The following is a 13,527-nucleotide window of genomic DNA, read 5'->3' on the forward strand; positions in this document are numbered from 1 at the left end:
ATAGACATCCACTAATATTTTCAAAAATGATGATGATGATGACAGAACCCAGTATGTGTAGTACGCTGTCTAGACACTGAAAAAGGATGTCCCCTCCTCTTAGGAGCTCACAATCAAAGTACAAACAGAGATGAAGGAAAAGGAAACAAAAACAAACATATGTTGTTCAAGTTATAAACAAGCCAACTATCCTATTATTTGTAAATAACAAACAAAATGATGCCAGGAATCCTGGTAGACCAAAGTTAGGGCTTCTATTTAGACTATAGCGTTGAACATTTAAAAAAAATTAGATCAGCTCTAGTTACAAAAACCTGGCAGGCTAGAGAAAACTCTTCTTTATAAATAATTTTCTCTCCTTTTAATTATTAATTGAGAAAAAGCCTGACAAATATTTCATGGACGAGTTATACATAATCATATATAATAATGCATACATTCCCACTACATTTTCTAGGAAATGAAGCCCTTCATAATACAGGTATCACGTTTAAAGACTATAAAACCCCAAATCAGAAGAAGACAAATAAGAAGAAATTGTTGATAAATGTCCAAATAGGTAACCCTTTCCAGTTTACTTGGATATCAATTCTGAACAGCTAAACATGAAACACTACTATCTGTGTTGCTTATCATTATCTGCTTAACTGTGTCTTCCAGAACTAGCTACACAGATGAGTATTGTCAAGGAACTTCTGTTAACATTTGTGGCAGCCAGAAAGCTGAATGTATTAGCAGATTTCATGGTAGTGCCTGCTTTTGAGGGGCACTCAAAGAGTAATAAAGAGCTCACTACTAAAGACTACACTCTAGTATGACAGCCAAAGACTTCAACAATTGGCATATGTAATTAAATGATTAATCCTTGTATAAACATACTATAGTAACCAGTATAACCAAGTTTAATATTTACAAAAATGTATACTGTGACCACCACTCCAGAGACTTTAGGCAGTGGTTTTACCAAAAATGGAATTCTAATGCAAAAAGCTTTATTACATCATTTCCCCAAAAAATTATAAGTAGGGATGTCTCATGAGTGGAGAAAGATTGATGTGATAGTAGATGTTGGCACAGAAGCAGTTAATTGGGGGCCTTATCTGTTGTGTCCATAGTGATGACATTATTATATTTCAGTGATAAGAGGCCAAATAAAATCTGGAAATTGGTGATATTTTAAATTATGGATAAATGATCCATGGTAATGTTGATTCATGCTGATATTCTCCCCATATCAGGTTTACATAGTTGTACGTCCCTATTTGAAAGCCTGCAGTGATAAAACCACAAAAATGTCTACAGAGAATGTTATTGTGCACCAGCCAAAAGTGTCAAACTAAAGAAGATCTTGTCATATGGTAACATCCCAACTTCTGCTGCACACAAAGTTTTGTAGTGTACTTTGACCTATGTCTGAAATTGGACTAAGTCAAAGCACTTGACAATAACTTTTAGTGAACAGTAGCAATTTTCACGTTGGACATTACTATGTGGCAAGCTAGTTCTCGGTAGATTCACACTGTGACTGAAGTTACATCTCCTATGGACAAGTGGAATGAATTACTGTGGTTTGTTGCTGGAGAAGGCATCTTTTGAAGGAGATTTTAAGTCAAATTCCTGATCATTTGTCGACACTAAAGGATCCAATGGTACCCAATGGCATTAAAGAAGAGTTTTAATTAGTAAGAAAATTAAATTCTTAATAAACAGTTATAGGACACTCATCATCATAGTATTTTGATGTACTTAATATGACTTTGATTCAAATAAAAATATTCCAAGTGAAACAAACTTTTCATTTTAATTTACTCCTTCACTCAGAACACTACAACTTTAAGGGACAAAAGGAATTACTTTGCATGTATCTCAATAATAGAGGTCAAGAGCATAGAGTTATACCCTGCTCAAAAAAAAAACCTGTCCAAAAAGGTGCATTATACATTGATTTCTAGTTGTGCCAGACTTAGACATGGAGGGAATGGATACCTGAAATGATGACTTGCTATTAAGATTATTATTATTTATGGCTACATTTCAATTTGGGTAGTTATACTCTATCTCCATAAAACTCTCTTTCCTTGTAATATCAGTTGGGTAATGTATACCTCCATTCCTGCCCTAAAGAATAAAGCCATTTAAGGAACTTTTAGGATTAAAGATTTATTTACATACATGTTCATGGTGGTTTGAGTGTATATGTGTTGTGTTGTTGTCTTATAATATGAATAAATCAGCAGAAAGAAATAGGTTCCAAGAAACCTTGTTGACATCTTCTTGACTAATGGAGTATACAATTAGCAAATACTTAAGTGCTAGATCTAAGTGAACAGTGATCCATTTTTGGAGCATGTATATTATTTTATGTAAATTAGGTTGGGTGAATACATTTTCGGCTCAAATCCCAAAAATAATACCTTTGCCTTTCATTGCGTTTCCTATTCCTTTATCTGGCAGCAGCTGTGTATAGTCAAATAACGCCTGACACAATTGAAAACCTGTGGGTGGATTGTTGGTTTTTCTTGAACATCTAAAGCCTTGTTTTTCTGACAAGGCTGCTAATCCCAAGTGCTGTTTTTAGATACCAAAATTATATGTTAAAAAAGAGATTCACGATTTCCTTTTCAAATTCTGTATAGAGTAGATTGCATGGGGAAAAGGTAATTTTCATACTATTTAGCCATACTTTATACAGTACACCTTTCAAAGGTCTCAGTAATTGTAAGGCTTCATTGTATAGGTACTATACTGGTACAGCTTTACAAACATGTGCATTACTTTGCTAATGCATATTTCAGTAATTTATTAATGAAGCATATTCTGCACTGGCAGCCCCTATCCAATTCTTGATATCCATTAAAACTTAAAACTGCCATTTCATGTCAAGGTAAAATAGTGCTTACTGACAAAAGTTGAAGCTTAAGAGAAAAGATGCCTAAAATATTAGCACAAAAAATTCCCCTAAAGTACACTACTCCTCCAATGCTGTTTACACTCAGAGAATACATTTCTGACAAGTTTCTCTCTTGTGAAAAGGCTCACTTGGTGATTTATAAAGACAGAGAGGAAATAGGAGATATACAGATCTAAGCATACATACTCCAGACTAAACCATGATCTGTGGAGAAATGACAAAACCAGAGCTGTTCCACCACACCTCCTTTGTCCTCCAGCCTGCCCTACATACTGTGGTAGTACTGGGGTCAGCTGTCACCAGATTCAGATCTGTTGATTTTATGCCATCTGAGAGTTTCCCTGCTGGGAGATATTCCCACCAGGGTAACACTGACCAGGTTCTGAGAAGCTAAAAGTAGCTGGAACACATTCCTTTTTGCTAATCTCTTGTTTTCTTCTCTTCATATGTCCCTTGAGGAACATCACAGACCATGCTGCTAGACAGAGGTACTAAGATATATGGGCCCTGATAATGGAAAACACCTACCATTTCCATGAAGATCTAGGATAAGACGGGATATCACTCAGAAAAAGTGGAGGGTTACCTGTCAAATGTCAGTTTAAACATAACAAGTGTTTCTGAAGCAGAGAGAACTCTTGGTTAAGCAATGGTTGAATAATCTTACTTCACACAAAATTTCATTTGAACTATGAGGAAATATCAGGAAACAAAGGGAACAAACTATTTGTAAATTTATTCCTTAACTTTCATCAGCACCAAAACATTATAATGGCATCCTACAAACTGACTGTAGTTATTCAACAACTGTGGCTTCAAATTTAGTTCACACAAAGTGGTTTTCAACTCTAGGGAGGTTCAGCACCCATGCTTTTCCCCATACTACTAAATGAGAAGGTTGCCCCAGCTAGATGGAAGAGGTGTCCCAAAGGTGTTGGAATAAAACAGGGCTTCAGTATATCACATATTGAGAGCCACTGTTTAATGAGTCAAAACTGTTTAGGATAAAGATTTCTTAGAACAGAAATCTTGTCTTTAATCTAAAGTACGTGTATCCTGGAGCTGGAGCTGTAATTTTCAGCTTGAGTTGATATATCCACACGAGCATTGACTGCACTAGTGCAATAAAGATGATAGTGTAGCCATTGGAGCAGGAAGGACTAGCTGATTGGATACATATTTATGATACTCAGAATAGGTAACCTATCCTGACACCAGAACTACAGTAGCTTGATCAAAGGTAGTGCATGTATTTCTACCCTAATAGGAAATTACACCTACAGGTCCTAGATAGATATACCCTTAGTATGAAATGAAAAGCAGACTCTCAAGAGTATTTTCCCAGTATCTCGCTAGTATGCCTTTTACTAACTCAGCTGAGTGATTATTATTATTTTGCCCTCTGAGTGGAGGGAGGGACAAAGGACAGATGGTTTCTCATGCTAATTGCTAATTAATCTTCTAAATAAAGAGGGATACTTGAGAATTTTCTTTGATTCTAGCAGCACATGTACCCTTGATGTTTTGACACTTTAAATTCTATTCCAGAAAGAAACTCAAACTTCCATGTTTAGACAGACAGTACCAAACCCAAAAAATTGAGATAAATAATAGATTTAGTCATAGGATACATCAGTTTCCTACCGAATCCATGTGACATATTATAAAATCATTAAACTTGGCAGAACAAGTGGAACACCCTAGAGGCATTCAGAAATCTTTCAGAATAAGTGGTTTATCTGAGAGGCTAGTCTATGCAACCAATAAATACGCTATTCATGCAATATAATTGTACGAGTACTGCTCTTTTTATAATGATAATCATTTATAAGCATTCCATAGTCATAGTATCAGGTTACATTTTACATTCTTAAAATTTAAAACAGTAATAGGGAGCAAATAAGCCAGAACCCCCTTTACCTCCCTCTCAGCAGAACTATAAAAGGCATAAATGGATAAAATGCAGTTAGTGTGGTAAATGCAGGTGTTTCAATGTCCAAAGTTAGCACAAAGACTAGATAAAGATATTTTTTTTATCTTACATAAGTTATAAATATGAGCAGATTTGGACTTATTTCTAGAATTTCTGCCATTGGAAATACATCCACGAATTGACTGTGCTAAGTTCAGCTTTTCCCCCAGGAACACAGCTCCAAATTCCTCTTTTATATAATGCCACACAGCCTGATGAAGTTCAGGATGATTTGGACCTATATGCTTGTTGGTTTTCAACTCTAGACCTGTCTCAGCTCTCATAAAAGTGAACAGATTGTAGTTTTTAGTCAGTTTTGAAATGGCCTGCAAGGTCTACACAGCAGTGTCTGAAACATATGGGTTCTGACCCTCAGATCAGCTGAGCACTTAGTGTCACTATGTGAAAATTTGGCCCCTGCATGTGGTAAAGAAATACAATTTGCTGTACACTTACTTATTCAAATCCTTAATCCATCATAAAAGCACACCCTGAACAAGCTTACTATACATTTTGCCATCACATACACATGAAATTTCTGTTGACTTCATCAATCCAACAGTGAAACTTGCCCCCTAAATGTTTTACACAAACAGAGGCAAAAGTAAAGTTGTGTGTCCTGGTGCACTGCTTTGGTAAAAGACAGCTGGGGTGCTCCGCTGCAGGAAGAAGCCTGGTGTGCTCCCAGTCGGGCTCTCCTGCTGGCTGTCACACTAACCAACAGGCAGGTGAAAGGGTCTGGCTGAAAGCAGTGCCCCAGCCCTGAGACACCACCCAGGGCATCCTTTAGGAAAGGCGCAGGAGGCTGAAGCCCCCTCATTCCTACCAATGCTGCTTGTTGCATGCTGTGAATTTTTCTTTCAATCCTTGACAATGACGGAAGAGGAAGATCAAGCATCCAGCAGCGTCGGTAGGAATCTCCCTGCCCTCCATAAAGGGCATGCTTGCCCCCACTCCCTGCATACCTCACCCCCTGTCCTGAGTCCCCGCACACAGTAGACTCTGCTCTGATTCCTGACCCCACCCCACACACACATGCACACACAAATTCCAATTTCCTGCACTCTACCCTATACTTAAACTTTTTACGGGTAGTGTCATATCACCTCCAATCCCCTGCCCAAGCCACTTCCTCCTCTCCTCTCCTCCCATCCGCCGCAGGGGTGCAATACCACAGTACCTAAAAGAATTTTAAGTTACTTTTACCCCTACACATAAAATAAAAATTATGGAAATATATGGTGAGTCAAGAGGTAAAGAGAAGCATTATTTAATGTTTCACACACATGCCATTAAATATATGAGCAAACATCTAACTCCCCAATGGTTGTACAAGTTTGGAGGAATTTAGAGGTGCAGACATATCAGCAAGACATTTCTTTCTTAAATAACAGTGATTTCATCCATCTAGTTTTCTGAATCATGACTGTGCCAACTCTGCTTTAAGACTTTTTAAATATCTGAATGAGATCTAAGGTGGCAATTCAGAACTCAGCTGAAAAAGAAAGGTTACCACAGCAATGCTTTTACAATCCTAAAAAACAACAGTAAAAAATCCTATAATTTGTGGAAAGAGAAACACACAAAAGCAAAGGTGTGGTGAGGCAGGGAATAAAGACAAGAAAAACAGTAAAGCAAAAGCAAATGAAATGAGGTGAAGAGATCATAGAAAAAGAAAAACCAAGAAAATATAATTGGAAAAATTTATAAGTGTGGAGAATAAATAATGAATGCAAGACAGATCTCTATGGAAAATCCCAACAGAAAGAAAAGATAATTGAAAGGAAACAATCGAGAAAGAAACTAATAATAGTAGTTAAAGATGATTATATAAAAGAGTGTTTAAAAGGTAGACAGTAAGTAATCAAAAGCATAGATATATAGGAAATAAAAACGAATGTTATATATAATGTTACACATCAACATCAAGTTTTACATATATATATTAAATTACATTGCAAAAACATCCAGTTTATAGTAAACATCAAAATGTGCTTCTTTTTATATAATCTGGCCTTCTCCAATATTTAAACATCCATCTTATTACTAATTAAGTTAAATCATCTTAAGTCATTAGGAGTCATACTACATTCCCTGTATTTAAATTGAGTAGTACCTTAGTGCACAAATATTCCCACTGATTGCAATGATTATTTTTAAAATGAGGTACTGTTCATATTGAGAATGGGAATCAGAAACCAGTCCAATGATGGGTCCTTTATTAAGAATTCTGGAATCCTCCAGATAGTCTAGAAGCAGAGGTTGAACCTCTATAATCTAGACTTCCCTCATCCTGCAAAATCCATGGGCCAGCATCTATGGATGCTCTGGGGCTAGCACACACATGGGGAAAGGCCAGGCCCATGCTTAGCAACTCCTCCTCCCCCTCCCCCCAAAGCCTCTGGAGTGTTGTAAATAGCACACTCAAACTTAGAAAGGGTGACAGAGGAATGGACATGAGACACAAAGGGGAAGAGGTGGAGCGGCTGCAGAGCCCTGCAGCTGGGAGACCATGGCCAACAGATGGAATCTGGGAGTGCAGCCCCGCAGGCAGTAGCAGGAGAGCTGGGGCACATTCCTGCAGCCACAGGGCTCCACAGCTGCCCTCCCTTTTCTCCCAGTTTCTCCCCGCCCCCTTTGCTCATTCCATCAGCAGAGCCCCACAGCTGGCAGCAGCAGAGGGATCCGTGTTGACTTCCACTAGTCCAGCAATTTGCCTGGTTTAGGACCAGTTAGGTCCTGACTCCCAAGGATGCCAGACTAGGGAGGTTCAACCTGTTTTTGAAAGATTATCGCATGGCTGGATCCATGTAACAAATAGTGAAACAGTCTTTACAAAATCTTTAAGGAACTGCAAATTATTCATCTCAATACCTATTTGAATTCAGTAAATATAATTCTATAACTGCTCAGTGTATTTCCCCCTTGCAACTTCTGAACATTTCCAAGTTTAGATATTTATCTGACTTTGATCAAAGTTATGACAGTTTATACCACAGCTGACTACAGTTCTTAGGTGTCAAGCAGATCAACAGGATGTTTAGGGAGTTGAAGTACATTAAAATGGGGTCAGTGTCTTTTCTAGACGGTTGAGGGCCTGAACTTGCTCCCTCTGAGGTCAACAATAGAATTCCCACTGATTTAAATAGGGGCTAGACTGGCATTCAGCAGAAATTGTAATAGTCTGTGGCTGGAATGTATGAGAACTGAGAGTATAGCATGCTCTGCACCGCTTGAGCTCTTTACTAAAGTTATGCAAAACCAATTCACCATTTTTGTAAAACTTTTTGAGATTTGCTGATGAAAGGTATTTTTCATGTAAATGTATTTTTATTTTTAGTACTGCATATGTCAATATTAAGTCTAGTCAGAGGAAACTATTGCACTGTGTATGTTCATTAAGTATTAAAAATGTTTATTAAAAATAAAATTTCCCAATGTTGTTGATACAGGTTACTATAGAAGTCATCTTTATACTAACAAAGTATCTAAATATATGTATTTGTATATGTGTGTGTTACACAGTGGGACTCACCACCGGGATACCTCCTGCCGGACACTTGGGGAATTTAGCTCTTCAGCTCTGGAGTGCCCCCTTCTGGGTGGTGTCACACCCAGGCTACATGTAGACTGGAAATATTCTGGAGGTATCCCGGAAAAGCAATGCTGTGTCCCAGGACGCTCTCTTTTGCCATCCCTGTAAACCTCGCTCTGTGAGGCATAAGGGATGTGTCAAAGGAGCAGGTTTTTGTGAAATTTTGTGGCGTGTAGATGCGCCAAATTTCAGAAATGCCTCTTTTGAAAGAACATACCCAATCCCTTGGCCAGAGTTCCTGCACACAGTAGACCCTGCCCTGCTCTGATTCCTGCCCCCGTATCCTGCATTCCCCTGCCACACACAAATCCCAATCTCCAGCACTCTACCCTACACTTAAATTTCTTACAGGTAGGCTATGTCTACACTCACGGCTTCTTGCGCAAGTATGGCCATTCTTGCGCAAGAAACTGCAGAGCATCTACACTGTCTGCCCGCTCTTGCGCAAGGAAATGTACAGTATGGCGTGGTAAGAGAGGGCTTCTTGTGCAAGAGCTACGCTCTTTTTTAACAGGTGTAAGCCCTCTTGTGCAGGAGCTTTTGCACAAGAGGGCAGAGTAGACGCTCAACAGGGATTTATTGCGCAAGAAAGCCCTATGGCTAAAATGGCCATCGGAGCTTTCTTGCACAAGAGAGCATCCACACTGCCATAGGAGCTCTTGCACAAAAGCACAGCACGCACATGGCAGTGTGGACGTTTTCTTGCACAAGACTTCTTGAGCAAGAAGCTGCGAGTGTAGACATAGCCGTAGTGTCATATCACACACCTCCAATCCCCTGCCCAAGCTGGTTTCTCCCCCCTCCCATCCTGACTGGGTGCAATACCACAGAACCTAAAAGAACTTTAAGTTACTTTTACCCCTACACATTTGCAGCACGCAAATTGCGTATCTTTTTCCGATTTAACTCTGTAGTCTAGACATAGCCCTTCTGTTCACTTTTATTCTCCACCACTTTGTGTTAGGACTCATGTCCCTCCTAAACTGTGGTGTCCTCCCACCTGGGTACTGCCTACCACACTCTGGGGTCATCCGTCTCAGGGAACTCCCCAACCCCCTATGTCCACCTTGACTCAGTGACCCACTGCCAGTCTTCATCTAGCCCCTCCCACAGAGGCAAACTGCATTCTGCAATGGCCACTCACCATTGGCATGGGGGGGGTGGACCTACTGCCTATCTGCAGCGCTAGTAGCTTCAGGCTTTGCTTCAGGCCCTGCAGCCCTGGGAGCTTGCATGGCTAGAGCTTCCCAGCCCTGCTCTAAGTCAGGAAGCCTCCAGCTAGGTCCTTCCTGTTCCACAGCTAGAGCAAGAATGAGTCTGTCTCTGCCCCTCCAGGAGCCCTTATTTACATAGCCCCAACTGGGCCCTAAAAGGCTGTCTCTGCCTCAGCTGCTGGCTCTACTACTCCAGCCCTCTCCAAGGACTGGGATTTAATAGGTGCAAACTCCTATGGAAATCATAGACATAATCTGCCAATGCCTCCATTACCCTGCAGTTGAGGATTACCTCACTTTGTAGATAATTGTTGCAATCAGTGGGAACACGTGTACATTAAAGTACAACTCAAACCACTGTTCCAAGGCAATGACAATCTTTGGTGGACCCCTTCGACATGGCTGGACCATCAATTAAAATTCACTATTACAGCATTTTGACTGCCATTATAAAAATTGCAATTAAGAGTTAATCATCTAAAGGGAATGCAATATTTGAAGATTTACATGGTATGTGAATGAATTTTACATTTTGCTTTCATAAGAACTCATCCTTTAAAACAACAGCTATTTTTTCAAGCACTTGTACACTATCACAGAGATGGGTATTCAGCAGAACTCATGTAAAAAGGTAACATTGTTTTACACAAAGCACAGACTGACTACAGGAATGAGAATTTTAAACTAGGTACTTTTCACTAGCACTGCAGTAGATGACATATTTAACCAATACTGTGTGACACTGTGAGATTAAACAGCCAACAATTTATGTAATTGTGTCTTATCACCTAATGAGAATGAAGACAACATTCCATAATTATGGGCCCCTCAAAAATGAAGTGGTTTTTCTTTTCCTCCGACTGAAGAAATCAGAGATGCTATCCATGTTCTAGTGCTTTGTCCAGTCTAGTTTTAAATGACCCAAGTGATGGAACTTAAACCATTTCTCTTGGCAGCCTAATATATCTCACACTTGGTAATGTTTCCCAGATGTTCAAAGATGGAAATACAATAAGCATGCACTCACAGGCTGTGTCCAGACTCAGGGGTTTTTTCGAAAAAAGTAGCCTTTTTTCGAAAAAACTTCACCTGCGTCTAAACTGCAGCCGCATTCTTTCGAAATTAAATCGAAAGAATGTGGCTTTTCTTTCAATGGTGGTAAACCTAATTCCACGAAGAAGAACGCCTTCTTTCGAAAGTGCTCTTTCGAAAGAAGGCGTTCTTGAAAGCAAACAGGCTTTTTAAAAAGAGAGCATCCAGACTCACTGGGTGCTTTCTTTCGAAAAAGCGGCTTGCTTTTTCGAAATTCCACGTGCAGTCTAGACGCTCTCTTTCAAAAGAGGCTCTTTCGAAAGTATCTTTCGAAAGAGCCTCTTTCGAAAGAGGCTTGCAGTTTAGACATAGCCACAGGGATATGTGTTGGCTTGAATGAATGCCTGAGGGCTTTTGAGGATTGCTTTGAAAGGAAGTCACTGAAGTAAAAGGGCAATGAAAGAAGCAAGATCACTTCCCAACTGGCTATGAGCAAAACATTCCCTTTCCTGACATGGGCAGTCATGGTGGGAGATTTGGCTGATTGACAGAGCCTTCCCTTCATTCCACCATCAAGCAGGCTAGTCTCTTGGCACTGCAGTATTCCATAGGTTTCAAAGGACCCAGGTGCATCCATCTGGGTTTCCAAAGAAGGATCACTTTATGACTTGAAGAACTTTTCTCCTACCTCACCGGAAACCTCACAATTCATTCCAACAGAGTGCTCCAAGTCCAGTTATCAAACCTGGAAAGGTGGGAAAGACCAGCACTCCAGACATTGCACCATTTTCTTCTTCCTCTGAACAGAAGCTCTTCCTGGACCTGGGGCAGGAAAACAAACCTCTCCACTTACCGACTTCAGATCTTTCCCACAGGTGTCCAGAAAGTTGGGAAAAGTTCTCCCTCAGGGACTAATTCTAGTAGATTTTCCTCTTGGCCTAATGAGAACAAACAAAATGCCTCCTTTTCTTCCTACTCTGTGATTGCTGACTTCTCTTTCTGATCTATGATTGCTAGACATGATGGAGGACATAACAGGATTTCTTTTCCTACATTAGAGACCCAAGCAAGAGGAGAAAAGGAACACTCAGGGTACATATACACAGCAGTGTTATTTTGGAATAACTGATGTTATTCTGAAATTTAAAAAAATTGTGTGTACACTACAAGCCTTTATTCTGAAATAATGTTGAGCTGGAGGATTTCTTACTTCGACTCATGGTAACTGTCATTTCACAAGGAGTAAGGGAAGTCAAAGGAAGAGTGTTCTTCCTTGAACTTCCTGCCAAAAGCGAAAATAAGCTATTCCGACTTAAGCTACACAATTGACTTAGCTGAAGTTGCATAGCTTCTTCCGACTTTAGCCCTGCTGTGTAGACATACCCTAAAAGTCACAAGTACTATTTCTCTCACACATACATAGCCCTGATTGGCCTGGGGGTGGGGGAGTGTGCCAAGCCTCTTCCAGGGCATGGGTTCCTAGTGAGAAGGGGGGGCAAAGGGGATCCCTCACCCCCAGATCAATCATGGTCTGGGAGTGGGGTAGCCCTGTGCCTTCCTGTTTAGGCCCCACCCCTTCTGGAGTGGCCCGAGGCTACTTCAAAAAATTTTGAAGTGGCCCCCAGGCAAAAATTATTGCCCACACCTGGCTTAATCCAACAGAGTTTGTAACTAACCATCACACTATTCTGTGTTGGAGGTTTCAAATAAATCTAATGAGGATCACTCTCCCCATCGCTAAAACACAAACAGCTGAAGCAATGGACACTAGCTGCCATTCACTTCAAGGAACACTGCAGAACAACAAGATTATGGAAGTAAAGTGAAGAATACTTTATGCAGTTGAAATGACAATGTCACATGGGCTGAATGTAATTACCCACATTGTAATTCGGTTAAAGGACAAGAATCATTACAAAGTATCTCATATATCTGTACTTATTCATGTCAATATGTTCCTTTTGGAATTTCAGAATGATTGAAGAATCTGGATATAGTCTCCCTTCAAATAGAATGTAATTTATGAATGCAGGATTATATATGTCACAGGCTGCCAAAATCTATTTGTGGTCAAATTTTTATTTATGGGACCAAAAGCCTTCAGGGCTTGTCCCAAAACTAGATAACAGCCTGAACTGCTAATGTCTGCATTGGGACCATGAATATTATCAGCTATATGGTATATGCAAAAACATGCTGCCAGCCAGCTCCTATTAACTATCCATCAGACAAAGCAATGAGAGTGAGTTATGACATCAGTAGCTGAACTAATTTGCACTCCTGAAATGAGTTTTTTGATGGGTCAGTTAGGGACTGATTCCCACTTTGCAATTCCAGTTTTTCCACTGAAGAAACTTAAATGATTTCAGTGGTGCTACACTTGCATAATGAAGTGAAGCATCAGGTCCCTTTTCTCCAGCAGATGTCAGTCTGGAGTGGATCTGAGACAGATGCGCTAAGGATTACATGTTTAGACTGCCATGTTTCTTCCAGAATAATGGTTTCAATGGCTGTGATTCTACTCCGGCAGAGGAACCAGAATGTCCGCATCTTAGATTCCCAGTGAAAGATATTTTTTTCACTCCATTTTTCCTCAAAATGCAATGCTGACTGCATATTTCAAACAGCAGCTACATATGCTATTCCTTCTGTGGGATCTTAAATAAGCAAAATAAAATTAAAAAAATAAACTTCAGCTTAAAACCTTATTTTCATTTGTTATGAAAATAAACCTACACTTGAGTCTAGTTGAGGTTTTTTCCAATTCCGTCTCTAGATGTTTTGCTTTTCTTTTAAGTTTTTC

The sequence above is a fragment of the Pelodiscus sinensis genome, chromosome 1 (assembly GCF_049634645.1).
Source record: "Pelodiscus sinensis isolate JC-2024 chromosome 1, ASM4963464v1, whole genome shotgun sequence".
Classification (NCBI taxonomy): domain Eukaryota; kingdom Metazoa; phylum Chordata; order Testudines; family Trionychidae; genus Pelodiscus; species Pelodiscus sinensis.